The sequence below is a fragment of the Lissotriton helveticus genome, chromosome 2_1, assembly GCF_964261635.1.
Source record: "Lissotriton helveticus chromosome 2_1, aLisHel1.1, whole genome shotgun sequence".
Taxonomy (NCBI): Eukaryota; Metazoa; Chordata; class Amphibia; order Caudata; family Salamandridae; genus Lissotriton; species Lissotriton helveticus.
The window spans coordinates 718,897,620-718,923,388 of NC_136059.1; positions in this window are offsets into that span (position 1 = coordinate 718,897,620).

The following is a 25,769-nucleotide window of genomic DNA, read 5'->3' on the forward strand; positions in this document are numbered from 1 at the left end:
GTCAAAGAGGGGAGGGCTAGTTCTTCTCTACCGGGTTACATTGGGGCGCTACCGGAACTGATCGAATTGGTAGTCTACAGTGTTTCTGGATGTTTCAGACTGAAGCTGGGGTTAGCATGAGAGCACCACCATTTCGTAGCTCCGTTGTGGCCATTCCGCAACCAATCATGGCAGCCGCTCTTTATCGTTATTTTGGGCGGGGTGGGTGGCGGAGCCGAGCTGTTTTGCAGCCATCATTGTGTGGAGTTCAGTTCATCTCACTAGTTTTGTATTTGTCATGAGGGGTTGTTCCTAATGTTTCTATTTTAGCGAGGTCAAAAAGAGATCCCATTAGTGGCCTACTGATTTTGCTCGATTCCTTTTCTTTTTTTTTACACGATTTTTCGTTATCTGCAAAGACTAAACAGAGTATTGCGACTCTGTGTTTGTTTGTAAATAGAGAATGAACCAAAGAGAACTAATTCTAAAACAGTAAATACTTGGATAACAATCAATCAAATGGAGAGAGAAGCAGGCACGACGGATTACAACGGGGGCAAAGGCCTGCGTTAACTACCTTTCACTATCTGCAAAGAGAGAGTACTCCTAATAGAAATGAGGGGGGGGCACCATTCAAAGCAGATCAGTGTGCATAAACACGAAAATGTTTTCACTTACCACGTACTTGACATTCGACAGCTTATGATATTTGCTATTAAAAAACCATTGAAATTCACTGAAAAAACCATAGGTTATAGACCATATATAGTTAGGAATTAGCATTTACAAAACCTTGAAAATTCACTGAAAAAACCATAGGTTATAGACCATATATAGTTAGGAATTAGCATTTAAAAAACCTTATTTTACTCACACAAAACTATTGAAATTCCATATATAGTTAGTTGCACTAACTATATATCGCGCACCCGCAATCCACTGCTGATCATGTCACATATTACATCATTCATGACATGGTCAGTGACATCACTGATGACATCACTGATGACATCTCAAATGACATCACTGATGACATCACTGATGACATCTCATTTGACATCATTCTTGTGCTAATACGATAAACCTCTTCAGACTCTAATATAACCTTAGATACACTCAGTGTATACAGACACTCACACACTGCCACTCATCCATGGAGTTACTCACACACCCAGTCAGTCATGCAAAGAAACAATCTCACCTCCATTTCTTCAACTATACAGTTAAACACACCTTACTTATTGAAACATATACTAACACATATTTACTCTCTTATACAATCCCTGATACAAGTTCACAATGATCGATACAACCACTCACTCATTCAGTGGCTCTCATGCACAGTTATTTATATATGCCAACTCTCACATGTACTGTGTTTTACATATGTACTTACTATGACATGTAGCATTGAGATATCCATTCACTCATCAATACACTCATGCACACAGTCAACTGCCCATGTAGCTGTTTCCACATGCACTCTTGAACTCATACACCTAGTGAATAAACTGCTCACACATCTATGCATAGAGTCACACACCTTCCAGCCACCCCCACACAAACTCAATCTGCCATAGAAATACTTGGGCAACCAATTAATAACACATATAGCCTCTCGTATAGCTAATGATCAACACATGCAGCAGTTTACAGAACAACAGACATAATGATGCACAAATTAAGACAGTTTAGTCACTAACCCATGCACTCAGTGAGACACATTTAATCACTCACTCATACATTCAGTCATGCACCTACTAAATCCTTCATCCAGACACTTATACATCTACTCATTCTTCAATATGTAAAACATATTTAAACTTTACAGAAACACACAGTCACTGGATGACGTCATCAGTGATCTCATCAGTGATGTCATTTGAGATGTCATCAGTGATGTCACTGACCATGTCATGAATGATGTAATATGTGACATGATCAGCAGTGGATTGCGGGTGCGCGATATATAGTTAGTGCAACTAACTATATATGGAATTTCAATGGTTTTGTGTGAGTAAAATAAGGTTTTTTAAATGCTAATTCCTAACTATATATGGTCTATAACCTATGGTTTTTTCAGTGAATTTTCAAGGTTTTGTAAATGCTAATTCCTAACTATATATGGTCTATAACCTATGGTTTTTTCAGTGAATATATATATATATATATATATATATATATATATATATATATATATATATATATATATATATATATATATATATATATATATATATATATATATATATATATTCCAAGGATAATCCGGCAAGGCGCAGGCTCTCTCCAAGCTGCAAATACGGACACGGACCCAAAGTAGGTGCAAAAGTGATTTATTTAGTTGCGGTGCTCCCTGTCATCACGACGCGTTTCGCGCTTCCCAGAGCGCTTGATCACATGACACAGTTTATCACAAAATGATTCAGAAAAGGGGGTGGTGATGAACAGAGTGCCTGAATTAAGCAGACCACTCTTACCCAGTCCAAAGATCAGGGCTTGATCCATCACCGTTTTTTAGCTCACTGCACCATCCCAGCTCAGAACTTGGCTATATGCAAATTAGTCTGTTCCTGTCCCAGTGCATGATGGGAACAGGGTAAACCAAACTACCAAGCCAATTCTTATACTGGGAAGGAAACAAGCTTCCGGGGACCGGTTTCTGCCATTTCAGGCGTCGTCGGCCCGGCTTGCTTGAATCCTGATGGTGCAATGAGCAAGGGACTCACATCTGAGTATACCCTTCCACGCATATGGTGGACAAAATGATTCAGAAAAGGGGGTGGTGATGAACAGAGTGCCTGAATTAAGCAGACCACTCTTACCCAGTCCAAAGATCAGGGCTTGATCCATCACTTTTTTTTAGCTCACTGCACCATCCCAGCTCAGAACTTGGCTATATGCAAATTAGTCTGTTCCTGTCCCAGTGCATGATGGGAACAGGGCAAACCAAACTACCAAGCCAATTCTTATACTGAGAAGGAAACAAGCTTCCGGGGACCGGTTTCTGCCATTTCAGGCGTCGTCGGCCCGGCTTGCTTGAATCCTGATGGTGCAATGAGCAAGGGACTCACATCTGAGTATACCCTTCCACGCATATGGTGGACAAAATGATTCAGAAATGGGGGTGGTGATGAACAGAGTGCCTGAATTAAGCAGACCACTCTTACCCAGTCCAAAGATCAGGGCTTGATCCATCACCGTTTTTTAGCTCACTGCACCATCCCAGCTCAGAACTTGGCTATATGCAAATTAGTCTGTTCCTGTCCCAGTGCATGATGGGAACAGGGCAAACCAAACTACCGAGCCAATTCTTATACTGGGAAGGAAACAAGCTTCCGGGGACCGGTTTCTGCCATTTCAGGCATCGTCGGCCCGGCTTGCTTGAATCCTGATGGTGCAATGAGCAAGGGACTCACATCTGAGTATACCCTTCCACACATATGGTGGACAAAATGATTCAGAAAAGGGGGTGGTGATGAACAGAGTGCCTGAATTAAGCAGACCACTCTTACCCAGTCCAAAGATCAGGGCTTGATCCATCACCGTTTTTTAGCTCACTGCACCATCCCAGCTCAGAACTTGGCTATATGCAAATTAGTCTGTTCCTGTCCCAGTGCATGATGGGAACAGGGCAAACCAAACTACCAAGCCAATTCTTATACTGGGAAGGAAACAAGCTTCCGGGGACCGGTTTCTGCCATTTCAGGCGTCGTCGGCCCGGCTTGCTAGAATCCTGATGGTGCAATGAGCTAGGGACTCACATCTGAGTATACCTTTCCACGCATATGGTGGACAAAATGATTCAGAAAAGGGGGTGGTGATGAACAGTGAGCTAAATAACGTGATGGATCAAGCCCTTTTCTGAATCATTTTGTCCACCATAAGCGTGGAAGGGCATACTCAGACATGAGTCCCTTGCTCACTGCTCCATCAGGATTCAAGCAAGCCGGGCCGACGACGCCTGACATGGCAGAAACCGGTCCCCGGAAGCTTGTCTCCTTTCTGGTGAAGAATTGGCTTGGTAGTTTGGTCTGCCCTGTTCCCATGATGCACTGGGCCAGGGACAGACTAATTTGCATATAGCCAGGTTCTGAGCTGGGATGGGGCAGTGAGCTAAATAACGGTGATGGATCAAGCCCTGATCTTTGGACTGGGTAAGAGTGGTCTGCTTAATTCAGACACTCTGTTCATCACCACCCCCTTTTCTGAATCATTTTGTCCACCATAAGCGTGGAAGGGCATACTCAGACATGAGTCCCTTGCTCACTGCTCCATCAGGATTCAAGCAAGCCGGGCCGACGACGCCTGAAATGGCAGAAACCGGTCCCCGGAAGCTTGTCTCCTTTCTGGTGAAGAATTGGCTTGGTAGTTTGGTCTGCCCTGTTCCCATGATGCACTGGGCCAGGGACAGACTAATTTGCATATAGCCAGGTTCTGAGCTGGGATGGGGCAGTGAGCTAAATAACGGTGATGGATCAAGCCCTGATCTTTGGACTGGGTAAGAGTGGTCTGCTTAATTCAGACACTCTGTTCATCACCACCCCCTTTTCTGAATCATTTTGTCCACCATAGGCGTGGAAGGGCATACTCAGACATGAGTCCCTTGCTCACTGCTCCATCAGGATTCAAGCAAGCCGGGCCGACGACACCTGAAATGGCAGAAACCGGTCCCCGGAAGCTTGTCTCCTTTCTGGTGAAGAATTGGCTTGGTAGTTTGGTCTGCCCTGTTCCCATGATGCACTGGGCCAGGGACAGACTAATTTGCATATAGCCAGGTTCTGAGCTGGGATGGGGCAGTGAGCTAAATAACGGTGATGGATCAAGCCCTGATCTTTGGACTGGGTAAGAGTGGTCTGCTTAATTCAGACACTCTGTTCATCACCACCCCCTTTTCTGAATCATTTTGTCCACCATAAGCGTGGAAGGGCATACTCAGACATGAGTCCCTTGCTCACTGCTCCATCAGGATTCAAGCAAGCCGGGCCGACGACGCCTGAAATGGCAGAAACCGGTCCCCGGAAGCTTGTCTCCTTTCTGGTGAAGAATTGGCTTGGTAGTTTGGTCTGCCCTGTTCCCATGATGCACTGGGCCAGGGACAGACTAATTTGCATATTGCCAGGTTCTGAGCTGGGATGGGGCAGTGAGCTAAATAACGGTGATGGATCAAGCCCTGATCTTTGGACTGGGGAAGAGTGGTCATCACCACCCCCTTTTCTGAAACAGTTTATCACAAGGCATTGGTTTAAATACACTCATCACATGTTTCAAAGAGGCCTACAATTGGCATAGACATAGAAGAAATTGCGGCGTTCAAAACTACAAAAAACATTTCATCATTTACATCGAGCCCAATGTGGCTTGTATTAAATGTTTGGTGCCCCAAAATTATAAACAGATCTATTGTTCAGCGTGTGAGTGTAAAAACCGTGTCCTATAAAAAATGGTGATAGTGCAATAAACAAAACAGTGTTTTAAAATACTAAGACTTAGAATTAATTTCTTTTGAAAGTGCAGCATGAGTCTTAATGTTCTTCTTAGTTCATGATTTGATGCAATGCACAGTAAATAATTCTGCATTGCTAAGGCTAGCCATCAAGTGCATGTAATGGAAACGATATGGAGCCCCATATGTTGTGAATGTCCATATCTTATTCATAAGCACTGTGGCAGGAGAAAAGTGCGGTATGCAGGTTGAACCCACTTCCCAGAAGGGGGGTTGTTGCCAATTGTTATTTACAGGGGAAATAATACCGGTCAAATACCTTATCACCCCGTAGCATAGACTAGATCGTTGGGCCACCGTTCTTGTTGTTTTGTAGGTAAAATGTGCAAATAACGCATGTGTTTAAGGCCTGATGTTTTGTTCTATTCATATATATTTAACAATCAATGGTAATCAATAAATACACATAGTTATAGGATCCATAAATACGCCAATAGATAAAAACCTTAAAATGGTTAATTAATGGCTAAAAGAATGAATTCATAATTGATATATCTAAAAACCATCACATTTGATATGATTGTTAAAAGATGGTAGATCATAAAACAATTAATCCATGATTTGTATAAATAACAGCCTAAAATTCATAAACATGCTAAATAATTTGTGAATCCTATAAAAACATGTGCAAAATAACAATAAGGCCTCAAGTGTTTATGTTATAGGCAAGTGTAAAGGTCATCAGTGATGTTAAGGCCTGAGGGGTGCTTGGTGTTAAGTTCAATTATGTACTGAGTTTCAAGGCGGCGCAATTTGACCTCTCTATTGCCACCCCGTCTACTTGCCTGCACACAGTCTACTACAAAGTACTTAAGTTCACTGCTCTTGGAATTGTGTTTGGCTTTAAAATGTCTCGCAACAGGGTATGTGTTGTCCTGGTTGCAAATTGCTCTTAAGTGCTGCAAAATTCTCTTGTGCACAGGAAGCTTAGTGCTTCCAACGTTGAGCAAATCACAAGGGCAAACCAGGACGTAGACGGCATATTCCGTCTTACATGTTAACATTTTGTTGATCTTATGTTCCCTGCGGTCGAATGGCGAGTGGTAGCAAGTTTTGTTGACTGCTTGTTGGCAGGCTTTGCATACCTTGCAGTTATAAAATCCTGCATGTGTCTGGTACCAAACTGATGATTCCAAGACCTCAGGACTGGTTTTAACCAGTTCATCTTTCATAGACTGCCCTCTGCTGTATGTAATGGAAGGCCTTTTAGGGAGATCCCTCCCTATCACTGGGTCACTTAAGATTAATGGCCAGTTCTTGCTGATGATAGTTTGTATCTGTTTATGTTGTGCGCTATATTGCACAATGAATCTGAATTCAGGTGGCTTAGTGGCAATATCCCCACTATCTGGTAATATCTGTGTGTTCCCAGGCAGTAATTTGGATCTGTCTTTTTGTTCTGTTTTGCGGATAGCTGCATCTATGATCTTATGAGAATAGCCCCTTTCTAAAAATCTCAATTTACGGTCCCCCTGAGCATCTTTCAGGTCAATCTCCCTGCTGTGTATTCTTTTCAAGTGCAACATCTCCCCATAAGGGATACTGTTGACTAGATGTTTGACGTGTGAGCTCTTTGCATGCAAGGTAGAGTTTCCGGCTGTGGGCTTACGGTGCAGTCTGGTTTCTATCCTGCCCTGTTCAATAAAAACCTCAGTATCCAATAATGAGATGGATGTTTTTCTGAGAGTAGCTGTGAATTGGAGATTTAAATTGTTCCTATTAAGGTCTGACACAAAGGTTTCTGCAGATGTCATATCCCCCTTCCAAATCACAAATAGGTCATCTATGACGCGTAACCATGTTATTACCCGTGATTGCATTGTTTCTGAGTGTTCAACCATGAGGACCAGCTCCTCCCACCAGCCCATGTGCAAGCACGCGTAGCTGGGGGAGAAACTGGCCCCCATGGCGACACCCTGTAATTGCCTGTACATTAAGTTGTTGAACATAAAGACATTATTGTTCAGACAAAACTTCACCATATTCAATAACATCCCTCTATGTTCTGGCATGTCAGGTAGGGATCTCTTTAGATAGAAATCTAGGGCATTAAGGCCATCTGAGTGTATAATGCTGGTATACAGCGAACAAACATCCAGTGCTATTAATAGATAGTCATTGTTCCACTCAATGTTCTTGATTTTATTGAGGAAATCACTGGTATCGCTGATATAAGATGGTAGCCTTTTTACCTCACCCTGCAGAAAGAAGTCAACATATTGCGACATATGCTCCAGACAGCTGTTTCTAGCCGAGATGATTGGACGTCCCGGCGGATTTGTTGCATTTTTGTGGAACTTGGGTAGAAAGTACATGGTTGGTACAACTGGATAATCATTCCTGAGGAATTTATGTTCCTGACTGGTAATCAAGCCCGTTGACTTCCATTTGGACAGTTTCTTGTAACAACTCGTGTACATTGTCTTACGTTCTACCCCAGTAAATCTAGTGTAGCAAGTTCTTTCATTTAATTGTAGATGGGCTTCCTTTATATACATTTCTCTATGCATCAGTACAATGTTACCTCCTTTGTCGGAGGCTCGAATGATTACATTGCGTTTTTTCTGTAGTTTGGTAATTAAAGCTCTGTAGTCAGCTGTTTCCTTATTGTACTTGTGTCTGCCCCTGTGAATTTTCATGTTCAGATCCTTCAGTGGACTGGTAACTTGTTCATGGAAGAGATCTATTGCATCTTTTAACATAACTGGAATGTAAGTAGATTTAGCTCTAAAGTTCTTGAGAGATTTTCTCTGTTGGGTGACTGGTGTGAGGTCAAGTGAGGCAATTTGTCCTGGCTGTGTTCGTATTATGCCGCTCTCATTTGGTGAGTTTGATTGCCATAATTCTTCGAGTTCCTCCATTAGGATCTCCGTGGATTGTGAACACTGAATATCTTTTGTGTTAGTGTCACTTAGTGGCGCTGTTTGTTCTTTCCATATTTATTCAACATGAAGTACTTTTTAAGTTTTAATTTTCTTGTACTTTTAAACACATCCAGTCTGGTGTTAACATAATTGAAGTCCCTCCTAGGGCAGTATGTCAAGCCCAGGCTAAGTATTTCCTTCTCTTTTTGGCTCAGTTCTATGCCTGCAAGATTGACCACTGTTTTATCAAGATTTATGGGGATTAGTTGTTCTTGCCCCATTCCCCTCTCATTTTGCGTGTTGCCCCTGCGTTTGTTGGCTTTCCTCCGCTTGCAGTTTTTTGAGCGGTATAGTACTGTTGCCTTGTCCGAGGACGCAAGGTTTGCCTTCTGTCCTCGCCAAAAAAGGGCCAGCTCTTCATCCAGTGTGCTTTCGGGGCCTGCTGCCCTTGCTTGTTCTTCTTTTTCTTGATATATATATATATATATATATATATATATATATATATATATATATATATATATATATATATATATATATATATTCACTGAAAAAACCATAGGTTATAGACCATATATAGTTAGGAATTTGCATTTACAAAACCTTGAAAATTCACTGAAAAAACCATAGGTTTGAGACCATATATAGTTAGCTGGACATTTTATTGACATAAAACCAATGAAATTCCATATATAGTTAGTTGCACTAACTATATATCGCGCACCCGCAATCCACTGCTGATGATGTCACATATTACATCATTCATGACATGGTCAGTGACATCACTGATGACATCACTGATGACATCTCAAATGACATCACTGATGACATCACTGATGACATCTCAAATGACATCACTGATGACATCATCTAGTGTCTGTGTGTTTTTGTAAAGTTTAAATATGTTTTACATATTGAAGAATGAGTGGATGTATGGAAGACTGAGTGTGTGTGTGGCTGGGAGGTGTGTGACTCTGTGCATATCAATGTGTACTTGTATCAGTGATTGTATAAGAGAGTAAGTATGTGTTAGTATGTGTGTGAAAAGTATGGTGTTCTGTGTTTAACTGTATAGATGAGGAAATCGAAGTGTGATTGATTCTTCACAGGACTGACTAGGTGTATGAGTGCATATGATAGTGTTGTAATAATGAGTGACTGTATGTATGAGTGATTGTATGGGTGAATGAGTGAATGTGTGTGTAGACGTAGGAATCAGTGAGTGCGTATGTAGTAACTGGTATTGGTGGGTCATGATGTCATCAGTGATGTCATTTGAGATGTCATCAGTGATGTCATTTGAGATGTCATCAGTGATGTCATCAGTGATGTCACTGAAATATGGTGTTCTGTGTTTAACTGTATAGATGAGGAAATGGAAGTGTGATTGATTCTTTACAGGACTGACTAGGTGTGTGAGTAACTCCATGGATGAGTGGCAGTGTGTGAGTGTCTGCATAGGTGTATGAGTGCATATGATAGTGTTGTAATAATGAGTGACTGTATGTATGAGTGATTGTATGGGTGAATGAGTGAATGTGTGTGTAGACGTAGGAATCAGTGAGTGCGTATGTAGTAACTGGTATTGGTGTGTCATGATGTCATCAGTGATGTCATTTGAGATGTCATCAGTGATGTCATTTGAGATGTCATCAGTGATGTCATCAGTGATGTCACTGACCATGTCATGAATGATGTAATATGTGACATCATCAGCAGTGGATTGCGGGTGCGCGATATATAGTTAGTGCAACTAACTATATATGGAATTTCATTGGTTTTATGTCAATAAAATGTCCAGCTAACTATATATGGTCTCTAACCTATGGTTTTTTCAGTGAATTTTCAAGGTTTTGTAAATGCAAATTCCTAACTATATATGGTCTATAACCTATGGTTTTTTCAGTGAATTTCATTGGTTTTTTAAAAGCTAATATCTATAGCTGTAAAATATATTCTTTATTACGTGACGTATCACGTAGCCACGTGAGACGCCTCATGACGCGTCGCATAACCGTGACGTATCGGCTCTGCAGCGCAAACAAAACCCGTAACGTAAGCGTGCCGGAGCACGCTTACAGATATATATATTTTTTTTAACCTTAATTAGACAAAATCCACACGTGCACATATCTTGAGGCCTTGCAAAAGCACATCAAACAAACAGTCCCTACAATTTTGCCAAGTTTGCTGGAAATCTATTCCCTTAATTTTTTTTTTACTGTTTCTCTTGGTTTTCCCCTTGTTACGCTTACCGGGACGCTACCCGGTACGCGAACCGGACACTCCAAAAACACAAGATGGCGGACTCCCGTTACGCTGCCGGTTAGCTGCCCGGTTCGCGTACCGGGAAGCGCCTCTACCGCGAAAAATCGCGGGGGACTTTAATATCCCCCTCATCAATCCTAGGGGGTCAGGAGGGGTTTACCTTGCCCCCTTTCCTTCATTTCCCCCTTCTTTTTTCACCACATCTTGTCTCTCGAACCTACCAGAGACAAGATGGCGGCCGCTCCGGACTGTTTACAATGTTGACAGCTACGCTGCCGGTTAGCTGCCCGGTTAGCTGCCCGGTGAGCTGCCCGGTGAGCTGCCCGGTTCGCGTACCGGGACGCGCCTCTACGGCGTAAAATCGCAAAAAAAAAATTTTTTTTATTTTTTGCCCCGCGGGGCACTTTAATATCCCCCTCATCAATCCTAGGGGGTCAGGAGTGGTCTACCTTGCCCCCTTTCCTTCATTTCCCCCTTCGTTTTTCACCACATCTTGTCTCTCGATCGTACCGAGAGACAAGATGGCGGCCGCTCCGTACTGTTTAGAATGTTGACAGACACCAGAGAGCCAATCAGCTTCGCTTCGCGAAGTTCCGTTACGCGTCAGGTACGCGAACCGGGGCGCTAACCGGAGCGCTGTCACAGATATATATATTTTTTTAAACGTTAATTTCTCAAAATCCACTGGAGCACATATATTGAGACATAGCAAAGGCACGTCGGGCAAACCATATCTACAATTTTGCCAAGTTTCATGTAAATCTATTCAGCCGTTCGAGCTAAAAGTGAGTCCAACCGCCTTATGGAAAAATGAATGGGAAAAACGCGTTTTGGGACCCCCCTTTTTTCTCGGTCCCCCCTTGACGAAACCCCCCCAAATTTTTAGGGGCTGCTCAGAAACAAAATGTGCCATTTTCCTGAAAATTTCAGCCAATTCCGTCCACAAACACCAAAGTTATTAGACATAGAATTTTCAGAAATTCCATAGAGAAAAAATCCTAACTATATATACCCACTGGCTATCGCCAGTAGGTAATATACATATATAAACATATATAATCTGCATATCTATATAAATATAAATGCATGCATACATATACATATATGCATACATATGCATGTTATTTACATGAAAGTTTTAAAAACACTAATAAAAGCAAAGCTAAAAAGCCACCTCATTACAAACAGAATGGCTTTAACTTAAACGAGGGCGAGATCTATTGCATTTTCAATGCTTGTTTACTTTGGTTCTATCAAGAAGGCATTCAGATGTGTCACACATTTGCCATAAATTCTGAATGTTAGCACTCTAGTTGCTCATTAGATCACTGTAGTAAAGCTAGTGCTCACCAGGGAAGTCTGCTGCTAATCATGGTTTGCAACCATTTTCCCGCATTTTTTATCCCGCAGACTTTCAGTCCGCATACCATTATCCCGCAAGGTCATTGACCTCACATACCATTATCCCGCATTTTTTCAAAACGCATGTGCATTTATCGCGCATGCCTTTACAAAGAATTACGTTTTAAAGGCATGTATGGTAAATGCATTTGACGAGAGAGGTAAGTGGGTTTGTGTTAATTTTTCGTGGGTTAGTGATTGTGTAGTGTAGTGTAGTGTTGTGTAGTGTAGTGTTGTGTTAGTGTAGTGTAGAGTTGTGGTGGTTGTTTAGTGTAGGGTCATGCTGGGGGTAGTGTTTTAGGGTTTGGGGTTGTGTTGTAGTGTTTGCGTAGTGTAGGGTCATGCTGGGGGTAGTGTTTTAGGGTTTAGGGTAGTGTTGTAGAGTTTGCGTAGTGTAGGGTCATGCTGGGGGTAGTGTTTTAGGGTTTAGGGTTGTGTTTTAGTATTTGCGTAGTGTAGGGTCATGCTGGGGCTGGTGTTTTAGGGTTTAGGGTAGTGTTGTAGTGTTTGCATAGTGTAGGGTCATGCTGGGCGTAGTGTTTTAGGGTTTAGGATAGTGTTGTAGTGTTTGCGTAGTGTAGGGTCATGCTGGGGGTAGTGTTTTAGAGTTTTGGGTAGTGTTGTAGTGTTTGCGTAGTGTAGGGTCATGCTGGGGTGTAGTGTTTTAGGGTTTAGGGTAGTGTTGTAGTGTTTGCGTAGTGTAGGGTCATGCTGGGGGTAGTGTTTTAGGGTTTTGGGTAGTGTTGTAGTGTTTGCGTAGTGTAGGGTCATGCTGGGGGTAGTGTTTTAGGGTTTTGGGTAGTGTTGTAGTGTTTGCGTAGTGTAGGGTCATGCTGGGGTGTAGTGTTTTAGGGTTTTGGGTAGTGTTGTAGTGTTTGCGTAGTGTAGGGTCATGCTGGGGTGTAGTGTTTTAGGGTTTTGGGTAGTGTTGTAGTGTTTGCGTAGTGTAGGGTCATGCTGGGGGTAGTGTTTTAGGGTTTTGGGTAGTGTTGTAGTGTTTGCGTAGTGTAGGGTCATGCTGGGGGTAGTGTTTTAGGGTTTTGGGTAGTGTTGTAGTGTTTGCGTAGTGTAGGGTCATGCTGGGGGTAGTGTTTTAGGGTTTTGGGTAGTGTTGTAGTGTTTGCGTAGTGTAGGGTCATGCTGGGGGTAGTGTTTTAGGGTTTAGGGTAGTGTTGTAGTGTTTGCGTAGTGTAGGGTCATGCTGGGGGTAGTGTTTTAGGGTTTAGGGTAGTGTTGTAGTGTTTGCGTAGTGTAGGGTCATGCTGGGGGTAGTGTTTTAGGGTTTAGGGTAGTGTTGTAGTGTTTGCGTAGTGTAGGGTCATGCTAGGGGTAGTGTTTTAGGGTTTAGGGTAGTGTTGTAGTGTTTGCGTAGTGTAGGGTCATGCTGGGGGTAGTGTTTTAGGGTTTAGGGTAGTGTTGTAGTGTTTGCGTAGTGTAGGGTCATGCTGGGGTGTAGTGTTTTAGGGTTTTGGGTAGTGTTGTAGTGTTTGCGTAGTGTAGGGTCATGCTGGGGGTAGTGTTTTAGGGTTTAGGGTAGTGTTGTAGTGTTTGCGTAGTGTAGGGTCATGCTGGGGTGTAGTGTTTTAGGGTTTTGGGTAGTGTTGTAGTGTTTGCGTAGTGTAGGGTCATGCTGGGGGTAGTGTTTTAGGGTTTAGGGTAGTGTTGTAGTGTTTGCGTAGTGTAGAGTCATGCTGGGGGTAGTGTTTTAGGGTTTAGGGTTGTGTTGTAGTGTTTGCGTAGTGTAGGGTCATGCTGGGGGTAGTGTTTTAGGGTTTAGGGTTGTGTTGTAGTGTTTGTGTAGTGTAGGGTCATGCTGGGGGTAGTGTTTTAGGGTTTAGGGTAGTGTTGTAGTGTTTGCGTAGTGTAGGGTCATGCTGGGGTGTAGTGTTTTAGGGTTTTGGGTAGTGTTGTAGTGTTTGCGTAGTGTAGGGTCATGCTGGGGGTAGTGTTTTAGGGTTTAGGGTAGTGTTGTAGTGTTTGTGTAGTGTAGGGTCATGCTGGGGGTAGTGTTTTAGGGTTTAGGGTAGTGTTGTACTGTTTGTGTAGTGTAGGGTCATGCTGGGGGTAGTGTTTTAGGGTTTAGGGTAGTTTAGTTGTTTAGTGTATGCTAAAGGCATATTCATTCTAAAAGTTTTCGTTATTTTAATATGCGGCCTAATAGTACATGCGGGATTTTTTTTGCGGACTGATGGTATGCGGGATTTCGTCATATATTCGCTAATCATACTTTCTATGGCAAAATGAACCCCCTCATTTTGTTCCTTTTTAAATTATATGTTTTAAGAGTTACCACTTTATTCCAATCAAGATGGCTTCAGGTGTGCCATACCTTTGTAATAAGTAGGACTGTTAGCACTCTAGTTGTTCTTTAGAACACTCTGGGACATTCTGTCATTGGGCTATAGTTGGGCTACATCTGGCTGATATTTGGGCTACATTTGTTTTTTTTGTCTCTGGTGGCCATCTTTGGGCTACATTGGGCTACATTGGGCTACATTTGGGCTCCAACATATATATAGCCCAATGTAGCCCAATATATATTTTTCAAAGTTAATTTTCGTAAAAACCACTGGAGCCTATATCTTGAGACATAGCAAAGGCACATCGGGCTACCAGTCCCTACAATTTTGCCAAGTTTGGTGTAAATCCATTCAGCCGTTCAGGCTAAAAGTGAGGCCAACCGCCCTATGGAAAATTGCATGGGAAAAACACGTTTTGGGACCCCCCTTTTTTCTCGGCCCCCCCTTGACGAAACCCCCCCAAATTTTCAGGGGCTGCTCAGAAACAAAATGTTCTATTTTCCTGAAAATTTCAGCCAATTCTGTCCTCAAACGCCAAAGTTATTCGACATAGAATTTTCAAAAATCCCATAGGAAAAAAATCCTAACTATATATATATATATATATATATATATATATATATATATATATATATATATATATATATATATATATATATATATATATATATATATATATATATATATATATATATATATATATATATATATTTACACATACATAGTTCCGAACAATTCAAATATATATCGAAAAGGTATCTCAGGAGATATAGGCGGACTGACGAGACCACTAAAAAAAAGAGGCACTCTGGAATGATCCTTCACAGTTTACTCAGCACTATGAAATGCGACCTTGTCTTCCGCAGTCAGTCACCTGCTGCTTGTCTTTGAATGACCAAGTGCTAGATCGGAAATGCTACAGACAACCTAATTGTCTGAGGAGTCCAAAGGTGCAGACTCCTGGGCGTTTCCACTCTGTACTGTCAATACCCATCACCTATTAATTGGTCTAATCGGACTTTAAATAGGTGTGAATCTTTCCAAAGATGCTGTTAAAAGATGCAACTTAACTTCTGATAGTTGTCTACAACTGGAAGAAACTTGTGCAAGCTAAATGCACGCAAACAAGTCAAGGGAATACTTGTTTTGAATTGGGGCTTTTACCGAATATTTTAGTATTACTTGCCAACTAAAACGAACTAAAAAGATGTGATGAAAATCAATGTTAAATGTAGAAATAAATTCATGCCCAGGTAAATATTCCAGGTTCCTCCTGTAGGTGAGCCACATTTGTGTTTTGTTTCATCTTTTATTTTTAATTAAAAACTTTAGTGAACAATTGATGTTTACATCCCAATATTTTCACAGCAGCCATGTTTTTCGAAGAGGGCAGCTAGATTAATAAAAGAACCCCTAACAACAGCCTCTTAAAAATATTAAACACGCATATTGCGCGTATGGCATTATCTTAAGCAACCGCATGTATTAATCACAAAATAAAACATAGGTTGACCTTTGGTAGTTTTGAAACGCTGATAGCATGGTCTGGAAAAATTGTACTATGTTTTCTTACTGAATAACAAGCTGCAAATGATGTGTTACACATGGCCACTTACCTTTTCGCAAGCCTGCACGTTATGTCTAACTTGACCAGAGTACATTAGTCCAAGATCTGCACATTTTGAAGTAAAGTGAGAAAGCATGCAGCCTTAGATTTTAGTAGGCCCAGGTGAAATTTAAATTGCACAGGTGTCATTTGGGGAATTTGGGGAATTTATGAAATTCCATAATATATGCCATTATGTCATGTCTTGTAAATAGTCTACAGCAAAATTATAGCACCGCAGTGCAGGACCAACAGGAATACCCAAACCATGAGCATTTGTTGCTCGTATCAATTGTGTTTTTCATGCGTTTTTAGAGTACAATTCATGCTTGCATCAATATTTGACAGGAGGATGTTTTTTTAGCTGAAATATAGGGTTCAGACGTACAAAAGCTTTTTGCATTTCTTAGCGGGCCAGATCGCAATTTCGGCTCATTCAGAAATGCAAAAAAGTCTTTTCATATATAGAAAAGGCCAAAAACTAGTCGCAATGATTCCCTAAGCACATGTACAAAGCCTTTCCTAAATGCGAACTAAGCATTTAGGAAATGCCATTGCCATGCACTCAAAGTCGATGGTAACCATATGCAAAATTGAAAAATCCATTAAAAAATGCATTTTTTAATGTGATATGAAGCGCATATATGCCCCAAGGGCATATGTGCACTACATGTGCACTACGAATTTAGGGATGCCTCCAGGGGTCCTTAAGCCCAGAGGAACACTTGTGTTTGTATTTCCTCAATTGTGATTTCTTATTACAAAATTGCAATTTGAGAAATGCAAACTATTTTCTATTTAGCCCATAGGTGGGAATGCAATAGAATTTACTATTTGCTATTTCCTAATAGCGCTTCATACTATGTAGGAAATGCTATTTGGAATTTGCAAATTTGGTACTTAACAATTTGCATTTCCTAAATAGCAATTCCATAGGAATCGCTATTTAGGAAATGCAAAATAAGAATTTCGTACATCTGACCCATAGTGCTGAATGACAGGTTTGCATTTTGTGTTCTAACACTTAATTTTGCTTCAATTTCCAAAAATGTCAGTTTATTACTTGAAACACTTTTGCACACCCATAGTCCTGTATTTACTAAACTTCCATGCAAAGCAATGCAGCAGGAGAGCTTGCTGCAGTGAGTTGTGTGAAAGAGAGAGAAGAATTACACCTTATTTACAAAGATATGGCACTCTTCTGCTCTGTGATTGCACTTGTGCCCTTGTGGCTGCATACCAACAACAAAGGCACACTTACGCATTGTGGTCCAAATAGTTTTTGTTCACAAAAACTATTCTTACTAGCTATTGTTAGAATGTGGGACATATGCAAAGAGGTAATAACGAGGAGAAATAACAATAATTCTCCTCCTTACACTAGCTTTGTGTTGGTGCCCCTTTTTAGAGAAAACCAGGTGTACAGACTTTAGTAACAGAGTTTGCCACAAAGTCCAAGAGCGAATGAAAGGAAATGACCATGGTCCACGCCTGAAACGGCTCCCCAATGCACAATATTGCAAGACAGTGCTATGCACTGCCTTGCGCTGCTTTTTTTTAACTGAACCATGGGAGGCAATGTACATTGGGCTTTCTTTGTGTGCCTTAGTAAATCCCTTAGTAAATCGTGCCTTAGTACAGCTAAACATAGATTTTGGATTAGGGTTGCATCAAAAAATGTGACACCAGCCAAACATAAAATGTTAGTAAACCTGTGTCCCTCTTATTGGACCCTTCTAAATAATTTGTGCTTATTGAGAGTTACATGCAAATTGTAGTTGCTAGCTATGTGCACTTCAATTTACCTCTGAAAAGAACCAGCATTTGCACTGCAGAGATTTACCACCCAATTTAGACCTTGATATAGCCCTCTCCATGTAGTATTGGTGAACGGGCAAACATTTCTTCAAAATTGTAAACTACATTTTAGGAAACTTTGTCACTGACACATCATTTCCACTAGTTATTGTTGAAAACCTCTTCTCACAGCAACTAGGCTGCTTGCGGAATCCGAGTATATTTCAAATATTAACCCATTCGCTGCTAGGCCTCCCCCCTCCCTTCCCCTGTGCTAAGCCTTTGTTTGGCTATTTGGGGTAGCTTGAGCTTATGACCCTGTAACCTTTTGACCACATAAGGTATCCAAGACAAATTTGCGTCTTTTTCTTTCAAAATCACGGGGATTTGAAAGGTACCCAGGGTTTGTGGATTCCCTTGGAGGGGACACAGAAAATAGCCAAAATACAGCAACATTTTGTTTTGGAAAAAAGGGCCACAGTTGAAAGAGTCTGGGTTTTTCCCTGAAAATGGTCTCAACAAAGGGGTTGTGGGGCTGAAATCACCATTTTCCCAGCTTTCAGGGACAAGCAGACTTTTGTCACAAAACCAACATTTTTTACACAGTTTTGGCATTTTACCGGGACATAGGTTATTTTTTCTATTTGTTGTGCTTTCAACTTTCTTCCAGTTAATGGTAGAAATGGGTATGAAAGGAATAATAGATCCTGGAAAACTATACAATTTTTTGGATCCATGCAGATTCCAGAACCTTCCACCACAGAAATGTGAGGAAAATGTGTTTTTTGACAAAGTTTGGGGTTTGCAAGGGATTCTGGGTAACAGAACCTGGTGACAAGTCACCCCATCCTGGACTCCCCGGGTGTCTAGTTTTCAAAAATGTATAGGTTTGCTAGGTTTCCCTGGGTGCCGGCAGAGCTAGGGTTCAAAATCAACAGCTAGGCACTTTGCAAAAAAAGGATCTGTTTTTACTGTGAATATTTGGTATGTCTTCATTGCGTCTGGGCCATTTCCTGTGGCGGTCACTAGGCCTAACCACACAAGTGAGGTCACAGGAGACTTTGGGGAATGCGAGGTGTGTGGAATTTTGTGGATCCTGACACTTCACTCCAACTATTCCAGCATTCTCTTAGCACACCAAAGCCCATGTAGAAGAAACAAATCTGGATCACAACTTGAACTGACACACAGTCTGCTAGATAGCCTCCTGTGTTGAATGCCGGGCGATGTGGTTGTTGCCTGAGCTCGAGTTATGCCGGAGTCCGCTGTCCACCATCTGCTCCGACCTTCAAGTATTTTAGGGGCCAAGTCTCTGGTAGCTGCCTAGAATCTTGCCTACCTGCAGCAATGGCAGTGATGTCACCTTGACATATGGGGCTGGCAAATCCAACCAGATCGCAATGACATCCCACTAAGACCCAACCCAACTTTAGTTCACGTTTTTCAGACACAGTGGAACAGACCAATTATTGACTCTGACTCCTTGACATACTAATTCCTCTTAAATCAACTGCCAGTCACTGTTTTTGGACATTCACCCTGTGATTCCATCTAGATTTACACATTCTTAAGCAGAGCTGTAAAGAAGCAGAGAAAGCTAGGCATATAAATCTTTCTCGAACATTATTGCTCCTCCCTCAAGAACCACCAAAAAAGTTGTGTGCAAAACGGTTTGCACATTATGCCAATGTAATGAATCAGCGACAAACAACTCCAGAGAAATAATTAAAATTATAAACTCCTTAGCAATTCCTGTGTGCTGTAATATGATACTTTAAACTTCTAATTTGCAATGATTTATCCCAATACTTTCATAACCAAATTGCTAACATTTGACATAACTGTTCCACTATGATGTCTCATGGCCTGGCACTACACCCACTTGTAAGTCTTCTTCACTCAACATTGATGATCCTTCTCTATCTTTATATACATCAACATTGCTGAATGCAAAATCATATTTGCTGAGTTAAATCTGGATCCCTTTGGATCCCTGCCTAGCACGTGTTCCAAAAATGTCCTAATGTGATTTGTACCATATTCCAATATCTTTGCAATGCGTCTATTGCCAGTTCAACAGTCCCTTTTATTTATAATAAGCCCATATTGCCCCTTTGTTAAGAAACCCTTCACCTGATCGTGCAGCTCTCAGTAATTACTGCCTCATAGCTCATCTTCCTTTTCCCATCAAAAGCTTAGAAAGAGAGATCAATAGTCAGCTCTCTAATTTTGTAGCAATCTATGACCTGCTGGATCTGAATCAGTCTTGATTCAGAGCTAAACATACTACTGAATCTATACTAGTTTCTGTCTTAATGACCTGAGGCTCATTGTCAAAATGGCACTGTTACTTTGATCATGTTGGATCTAAATGCAGCTTTTGACACATCAGATTGTATTTACCCACCTTTCTTCAGCAGACTTTCATGAGCATACATTAGCCTCTCCACCATTGAAATCCTTTTGATTGCCAATCGCATATGAAGTCCCACAAGGCTCTGCTCTAAGACTTGTCTTGTTTATCATTTATATGGCCCCACTTATAAAATTATTCTGCTCTTTTATGAATACCTGTATGACTTATGCCGATGATACACAATTTGGTTTATCTTGATTTAGGAATAACATCTCAAACACATTTCATATCTTGCCTTACTGTAATAGTTCACTGAATACAATCCTATTCTCTTCAAGTCAATACTGGCAAGGTGCACAACCTTAATATTGGCAATTTGCCACATATTTGGATGTCAAAATGGTGGCCTTCAGATCTTGCTCCAGCTCCTTGTCCATTGACCACTGTTCAAAATGTAGCTGTAGTCTTTCATAGTTCTCTCTCCTTCATCTGGTAGAATAATAAACTTTCCTTATACTGGTTCTACCATATTCATCTGCTGTGTAAAATCACCCTGTTTTTACCTCCCTCAGCTGCCCAAATGGATGTCTATCAAACATTGGCTATTGTAATTTTATATAGTTAGGTTAATCTTTGACTCTATTGACTGGTCTTTTTTCATATTCAGAAAGATGCAATCTTCGTTATTTTTCAACTCACTCCTTACTTTGTTCCTTTGAATTTGGCTGTTTATTCCTCTGCATATAAAATTTAAATATTTGTCTTGTTCACTCTGCCTTTGATCAAACAGGCCCCGTACCTCAAACACTTTCTCTATTATACTGCGAGCCTTGCTCTGTGATCGTCTTCTCATTGGTTCCTCTTACCGTTTGTTTTGTCACTGGTTCAGCTTATTTGTGGCTAATGCCTGGAACGATCTTCCTTTATACTTTGCATGATTAACAATATATGGGTTTCTGGGAAGCTTTAAACACTCAAATTCCTACTATGGCTTTTCCACATTAGCTTTTCTAACTGCTTTGAACATAACACCATAGAAGGCATCTACTTTTAGAACCAGTATATCATTAACATTTACAAAGGTGGTGTCAATATAAATAAGATATAGCGCTAGGTTGAGAACATACACAGTAGATGTAAAAATGCCCGGATGTTCTTCTTGGATCCTTAAAAAGCATCCAATCTGGTAAACTGAGGCTTTCTGGAATGTGCACTTTGGGAGCGTCTTGCGAATAGTGTTGACCAGTTACCATGTATCAAAGGTTATAACCTGAACAAACTGCAGATTCTACTGGCCATTTTTATTCATAGAGGTACTAGCCAACGCTGCCACCTGTTGCTTATGATTTAGTATGGCCCTTACAACCATAAACCAAATAAAAACACACTAATTCTGATATTACAGGAATAAATATTAGCCAAGACAACTTCAAATTGTCAAATGTATGTAGATGACATTTCAGAATCTCTGTACGACCCAATCAAATCTCTCTTTCCCTTGCAGCAACCACTGGACCATTAAAGTTTGACTGAGGAATGCAAAATTAACATTAAAAAATCTGAAACCCTTCATAGAGTGGAAGCCCTTCACCAGGAAGCTAGGCTTGGTGAACTACTCACCCTTTACTGGGCCTCAAAATCTATCATATAGTTTGGTATTCAGGTTGCAGCCAAAATTGACCAAATGATCCTACAAACTTCCTTCCAAACCTCTCAGATATACAAAGCGGTTTGAAAACCTGACATGAGTCCGCTCACATTGATTAGGGCAACTCTAATTAAAATAAGAGTAGTTCCTAGGATTTTGTACCCTTTCCAGACAATATGATTGCCAGTGTTCCCTGTACTGCTTAAACAGTTCCAATAAGACATACTAATTTAGCTTGATGTGGGATAAGCCTAGGCTAATGCACAACTTTCTATATGTGTACCTAGCTACAGAAGATATGGCTCATCCCAAAAGCCATTGCTATTGTCAGGCTACGTAAATACGATTTCTTATTAAATGGGGAAAAACATATCCAATTAACAATGGTCCATATCCATTAAGCCATTACAGAACTCTCCTCTGGCTCGTTCTGTGGCTTCAGAGGAGGCATTGTAGCTGGGGACAATAGTGTTCACTGATTAGCAAGATCACCTTGATGACATTGGACAAAGCGTGTTTGAAATCAGAACTCTACCTTGCCATTTACTTCCATTGACCAGTACTCAGATTTCACCCACTACTCAAAGAGGGACAAATCTTTGGATAGAGTCAGAAAGGATTTAGAACACAGAAGATATGTGCCAAAATGAAGTAGTTAGGATCTATAAGGAAGTTATGGTTAAGCTTGGTCTTCCAGAATCTGAGAGATTCTCCTATTACTAGGTACAGATGTGGGAGTGCATGAGTGTCCACTATAAATACTTTCCATGCAGCACAACAATCAAAGTTAAGATATGGTGCTGTCATCCTCTCTCCGCTGCGCTGGCGCACTTTTGGTTACCTTGCACCAGTGCTCATCTTTCCACTTCCGTTTCTGTACAGTAAGGGCCCTATTTATCAAGGGTTTGCATCATGTTTGAACCACACAATGTGGTGGATTTGCAACTCAAACCCTAAAATGCGATTTATCATGCCTCACAATGTCACTTTGCGTGGCCTTGTGTGGCTTGATAAAGCAGGAGTAATGCAACACAGCACAAATTGCTTCATGGTGTTACTCTATCCTGGAAAGGCATTCCAACGGGAATTGCATGGGTGTTCCTATGCAACTTCCATGTATTTTAACACATTCCCAGCTTTATCATCACTGGTAGGCCTAGGAATGTCGCAAAAAGATACGCCTTCTTAGGAGAGGAGTAAGGAGAAATATCTTTCTACGCCTGATGCATTTTGCAGCACACATAGAAAGAGGAAAATGCTATTCTGGATTGTTTTTCTGCAGGAAAGTAACCCTTCCTGCACAAAAAAACTCCTGCATGCAATGCAGACATCCTTGCCCCCTGGTGCAAGTGTGCCTGCATTGGTGCTAGGCAGCTCCTTGTGCACCAATGCAGGGGAAAGGACAGATTACAAAGACTGGACCACACAGGGCTGGCTTTCTTGCCAATGGTGCCCGATGCACGAACATTTTTGGGCACCCCTTCCCCATGACCTCCTTCTCCACAAATCCCCTCACTACCTCACTAAATGTGCCCATCACATCTCCATAGCCCCTCTTTCACATACATTTTATTCTTTATTTAGCACTACTCATACCAGAGTAGGGTTTCAGGGCACTTTACATCACACTCACAGTATACTAGGACAATGAATGATACATGTGTAAATCAGTCTATAGAAAATGTTACATAAGGCAATGAGGATTAAAAGGTGTAGGAAGCACGTCATCCATACTAGTAGGCAGCATTCTTGAAGACTGTTTGGCCTAGAGCAGCACAAATTTAGGATTTAAAAGGTAGCAAAGTGCTAGCGGTTGGCTTTACTAATAAAAACTGTCTTTATATCAGAACAAACCCGTTTTTAACAACATTAGGATAATGAAAGACTGGGGAAAACGCATATAGCATTCTAACTTATACTGTGCACTTTGCATGCAACTCTTTAATGAGAGTTCGTAGGTCACTGTGCTATGTTAGGATTATATCTTATGAACTACAAGAAACAAATGGATCTCTGTGACAAAAGCAGTGACCCACTGAGCTTTACAAATAAAAGACAGTTCTGTGATCTGCATGGCACACGTTCTTTGCAACTGGCTTATTAACCCTCTACCCTACTTTTTGAAAAGTAAAAACTGCCACGAGAGGAATCTCAAATCTCTCTATCCAGCAGGAACATTATTCACCAAAAATATCCATATAATTTTATTGTTAACTGAAAATGTCTGGGCACACAAGGAACTATGCAGCAGGTGCTTGTAAACCCATAAGTTAATTCAAAATTCAGCACTCCCTAAGGTCAGCGCCAGGTGCAGTTGCACCAGTTGCACCACCCTCCAAGCCGGCCTTGAGACCACATGTATCGCAGTGGGAAAAAAAATTAGGACTGAAATATCTACTCACATAGGACTTGGGACAGACCCTTGCAAAATAGCGCTGCTCTCCATGTGTTTTCATTAACTGCTCCTCTTTCCACATCGGTTCTTGCGCTCCCTGCATTCTTTCTGCCTGCCCCCCCCCCCCTCGTTAGTCCCTGTATCTGTATTTGCTTCAGAAGCTCTTGCTTTTTCTACCTTTCTGCCCAGCTATTTGCTTGCCAGCATTGATCTCCCTGTATATTTCCCATAGTTACAACTTTTTTTAAATTTCGATTTCGCGCATAACTCTCTCAGATGAATCTGTTTTTCATTGTGTGCACTTTCATCTCCCTCTGTGATAGCCCTGATTCTCTTGGTCTTCCTACTCTCTCCTCCTCTTATTACTTCCTCTCCATTTACTTTTTTTCTACTGTTCTCTATTTCTCTTTTTCTCCATTAATTTTCTCTCTTTCTTTCCCATTTGCCTTTGTAGGTCACTCATTTTTTTCTCCACGCTTTTGTTTAGTTAGAGCAATGTTTTTCCGAAATAAAAAGGTAATTTATTTGTATGCCTTTGTTCTCCCACATAACTAATCATTATTTATCTGGAGAAACAGGGATATTCTACATCAGAGGGTGCTTCTGTGAGCTGTTTAAACTGTATTTACTGGGGCCTGTGCTCTTTGTTTTCTGGCCAGCAGGGTGAATAAAGTTTAATTCAAACAGTATTGTTAGATTTCGAGTTAGTGAAGCCTTAACCTGTAGAAGTCCAAAGTGTGGATTGAGTCTGTCTGTCTCCTAGGAGATTCTGAACAGGAGAAGCAGCTTCCCAGCCCCCACCCCCAGGCCAGCGGACCATTGGCTATTCAGCTACCAGGCAAGTCTGAGCCCTCGTCTCACACCTGCCCAGGCCCCTTAAGACCTTGCTGGGTGAACCCCAAATCATTCTCCTCCATCTTGTGAATTGCAGCCTACCTGTGCTCCAAATTGCAGTGAGCAGAGTCCAGGAAGTGGTAAGGAGACAGACTAGTGCTGTCTCTTCCCAAAACAAAAGTTGTTTAAAAAACGATTTTCCCTTTCTGTGATTACTGTCTTTGCATGTGGTTGTTACAGTTTAAAATTGCAGTTTTGACCTGCGTGTGATTGCATATTTTATCACCTGTTGTGAGTTTTAAACTTGTGGTTTACCCTGCCCATGATTGCTTGCATTTAACGTGGTGAATTGTGGGATTTGCAGTCCAACCTCTGTAGTTTGTTCCTCTCATTCCTTGGTGATAAATCTGGTTCCCTCCAAATTTCTCCTTTGCTCTGTGCTAAGACCTGTGTGTTAAAACAGTGCACCCCCAGCCACCATTTTGTGTTCACAAGCCAGTGAGGCCAGCCCCCCTGCCTCCCCCCAGCAACAGGGATATTCTACATCAGGGGGTGCTTCTGTGAGCTGTTTAAACTGTATTTACTGGGGCCTGTGCACTTCGTTTTTTGGCCAGCAGGGGGAGTAAAGTTTTATTCAAACAGTATTGTTAGATTTCAAGTTAGTGAAGCCTTTACCTGCAAAAGTCCAAAGTGTGGATTGAGCTTGTCTGTCTCCTAGGAGATTCTGAACCAGAGAAGGAGCTCCCCAGCCCCCACCCCAGGCCAGCAGACCATTGGCTATTCAGCTACCAGGCAAGCCTGAGCCCTCCTCTCAC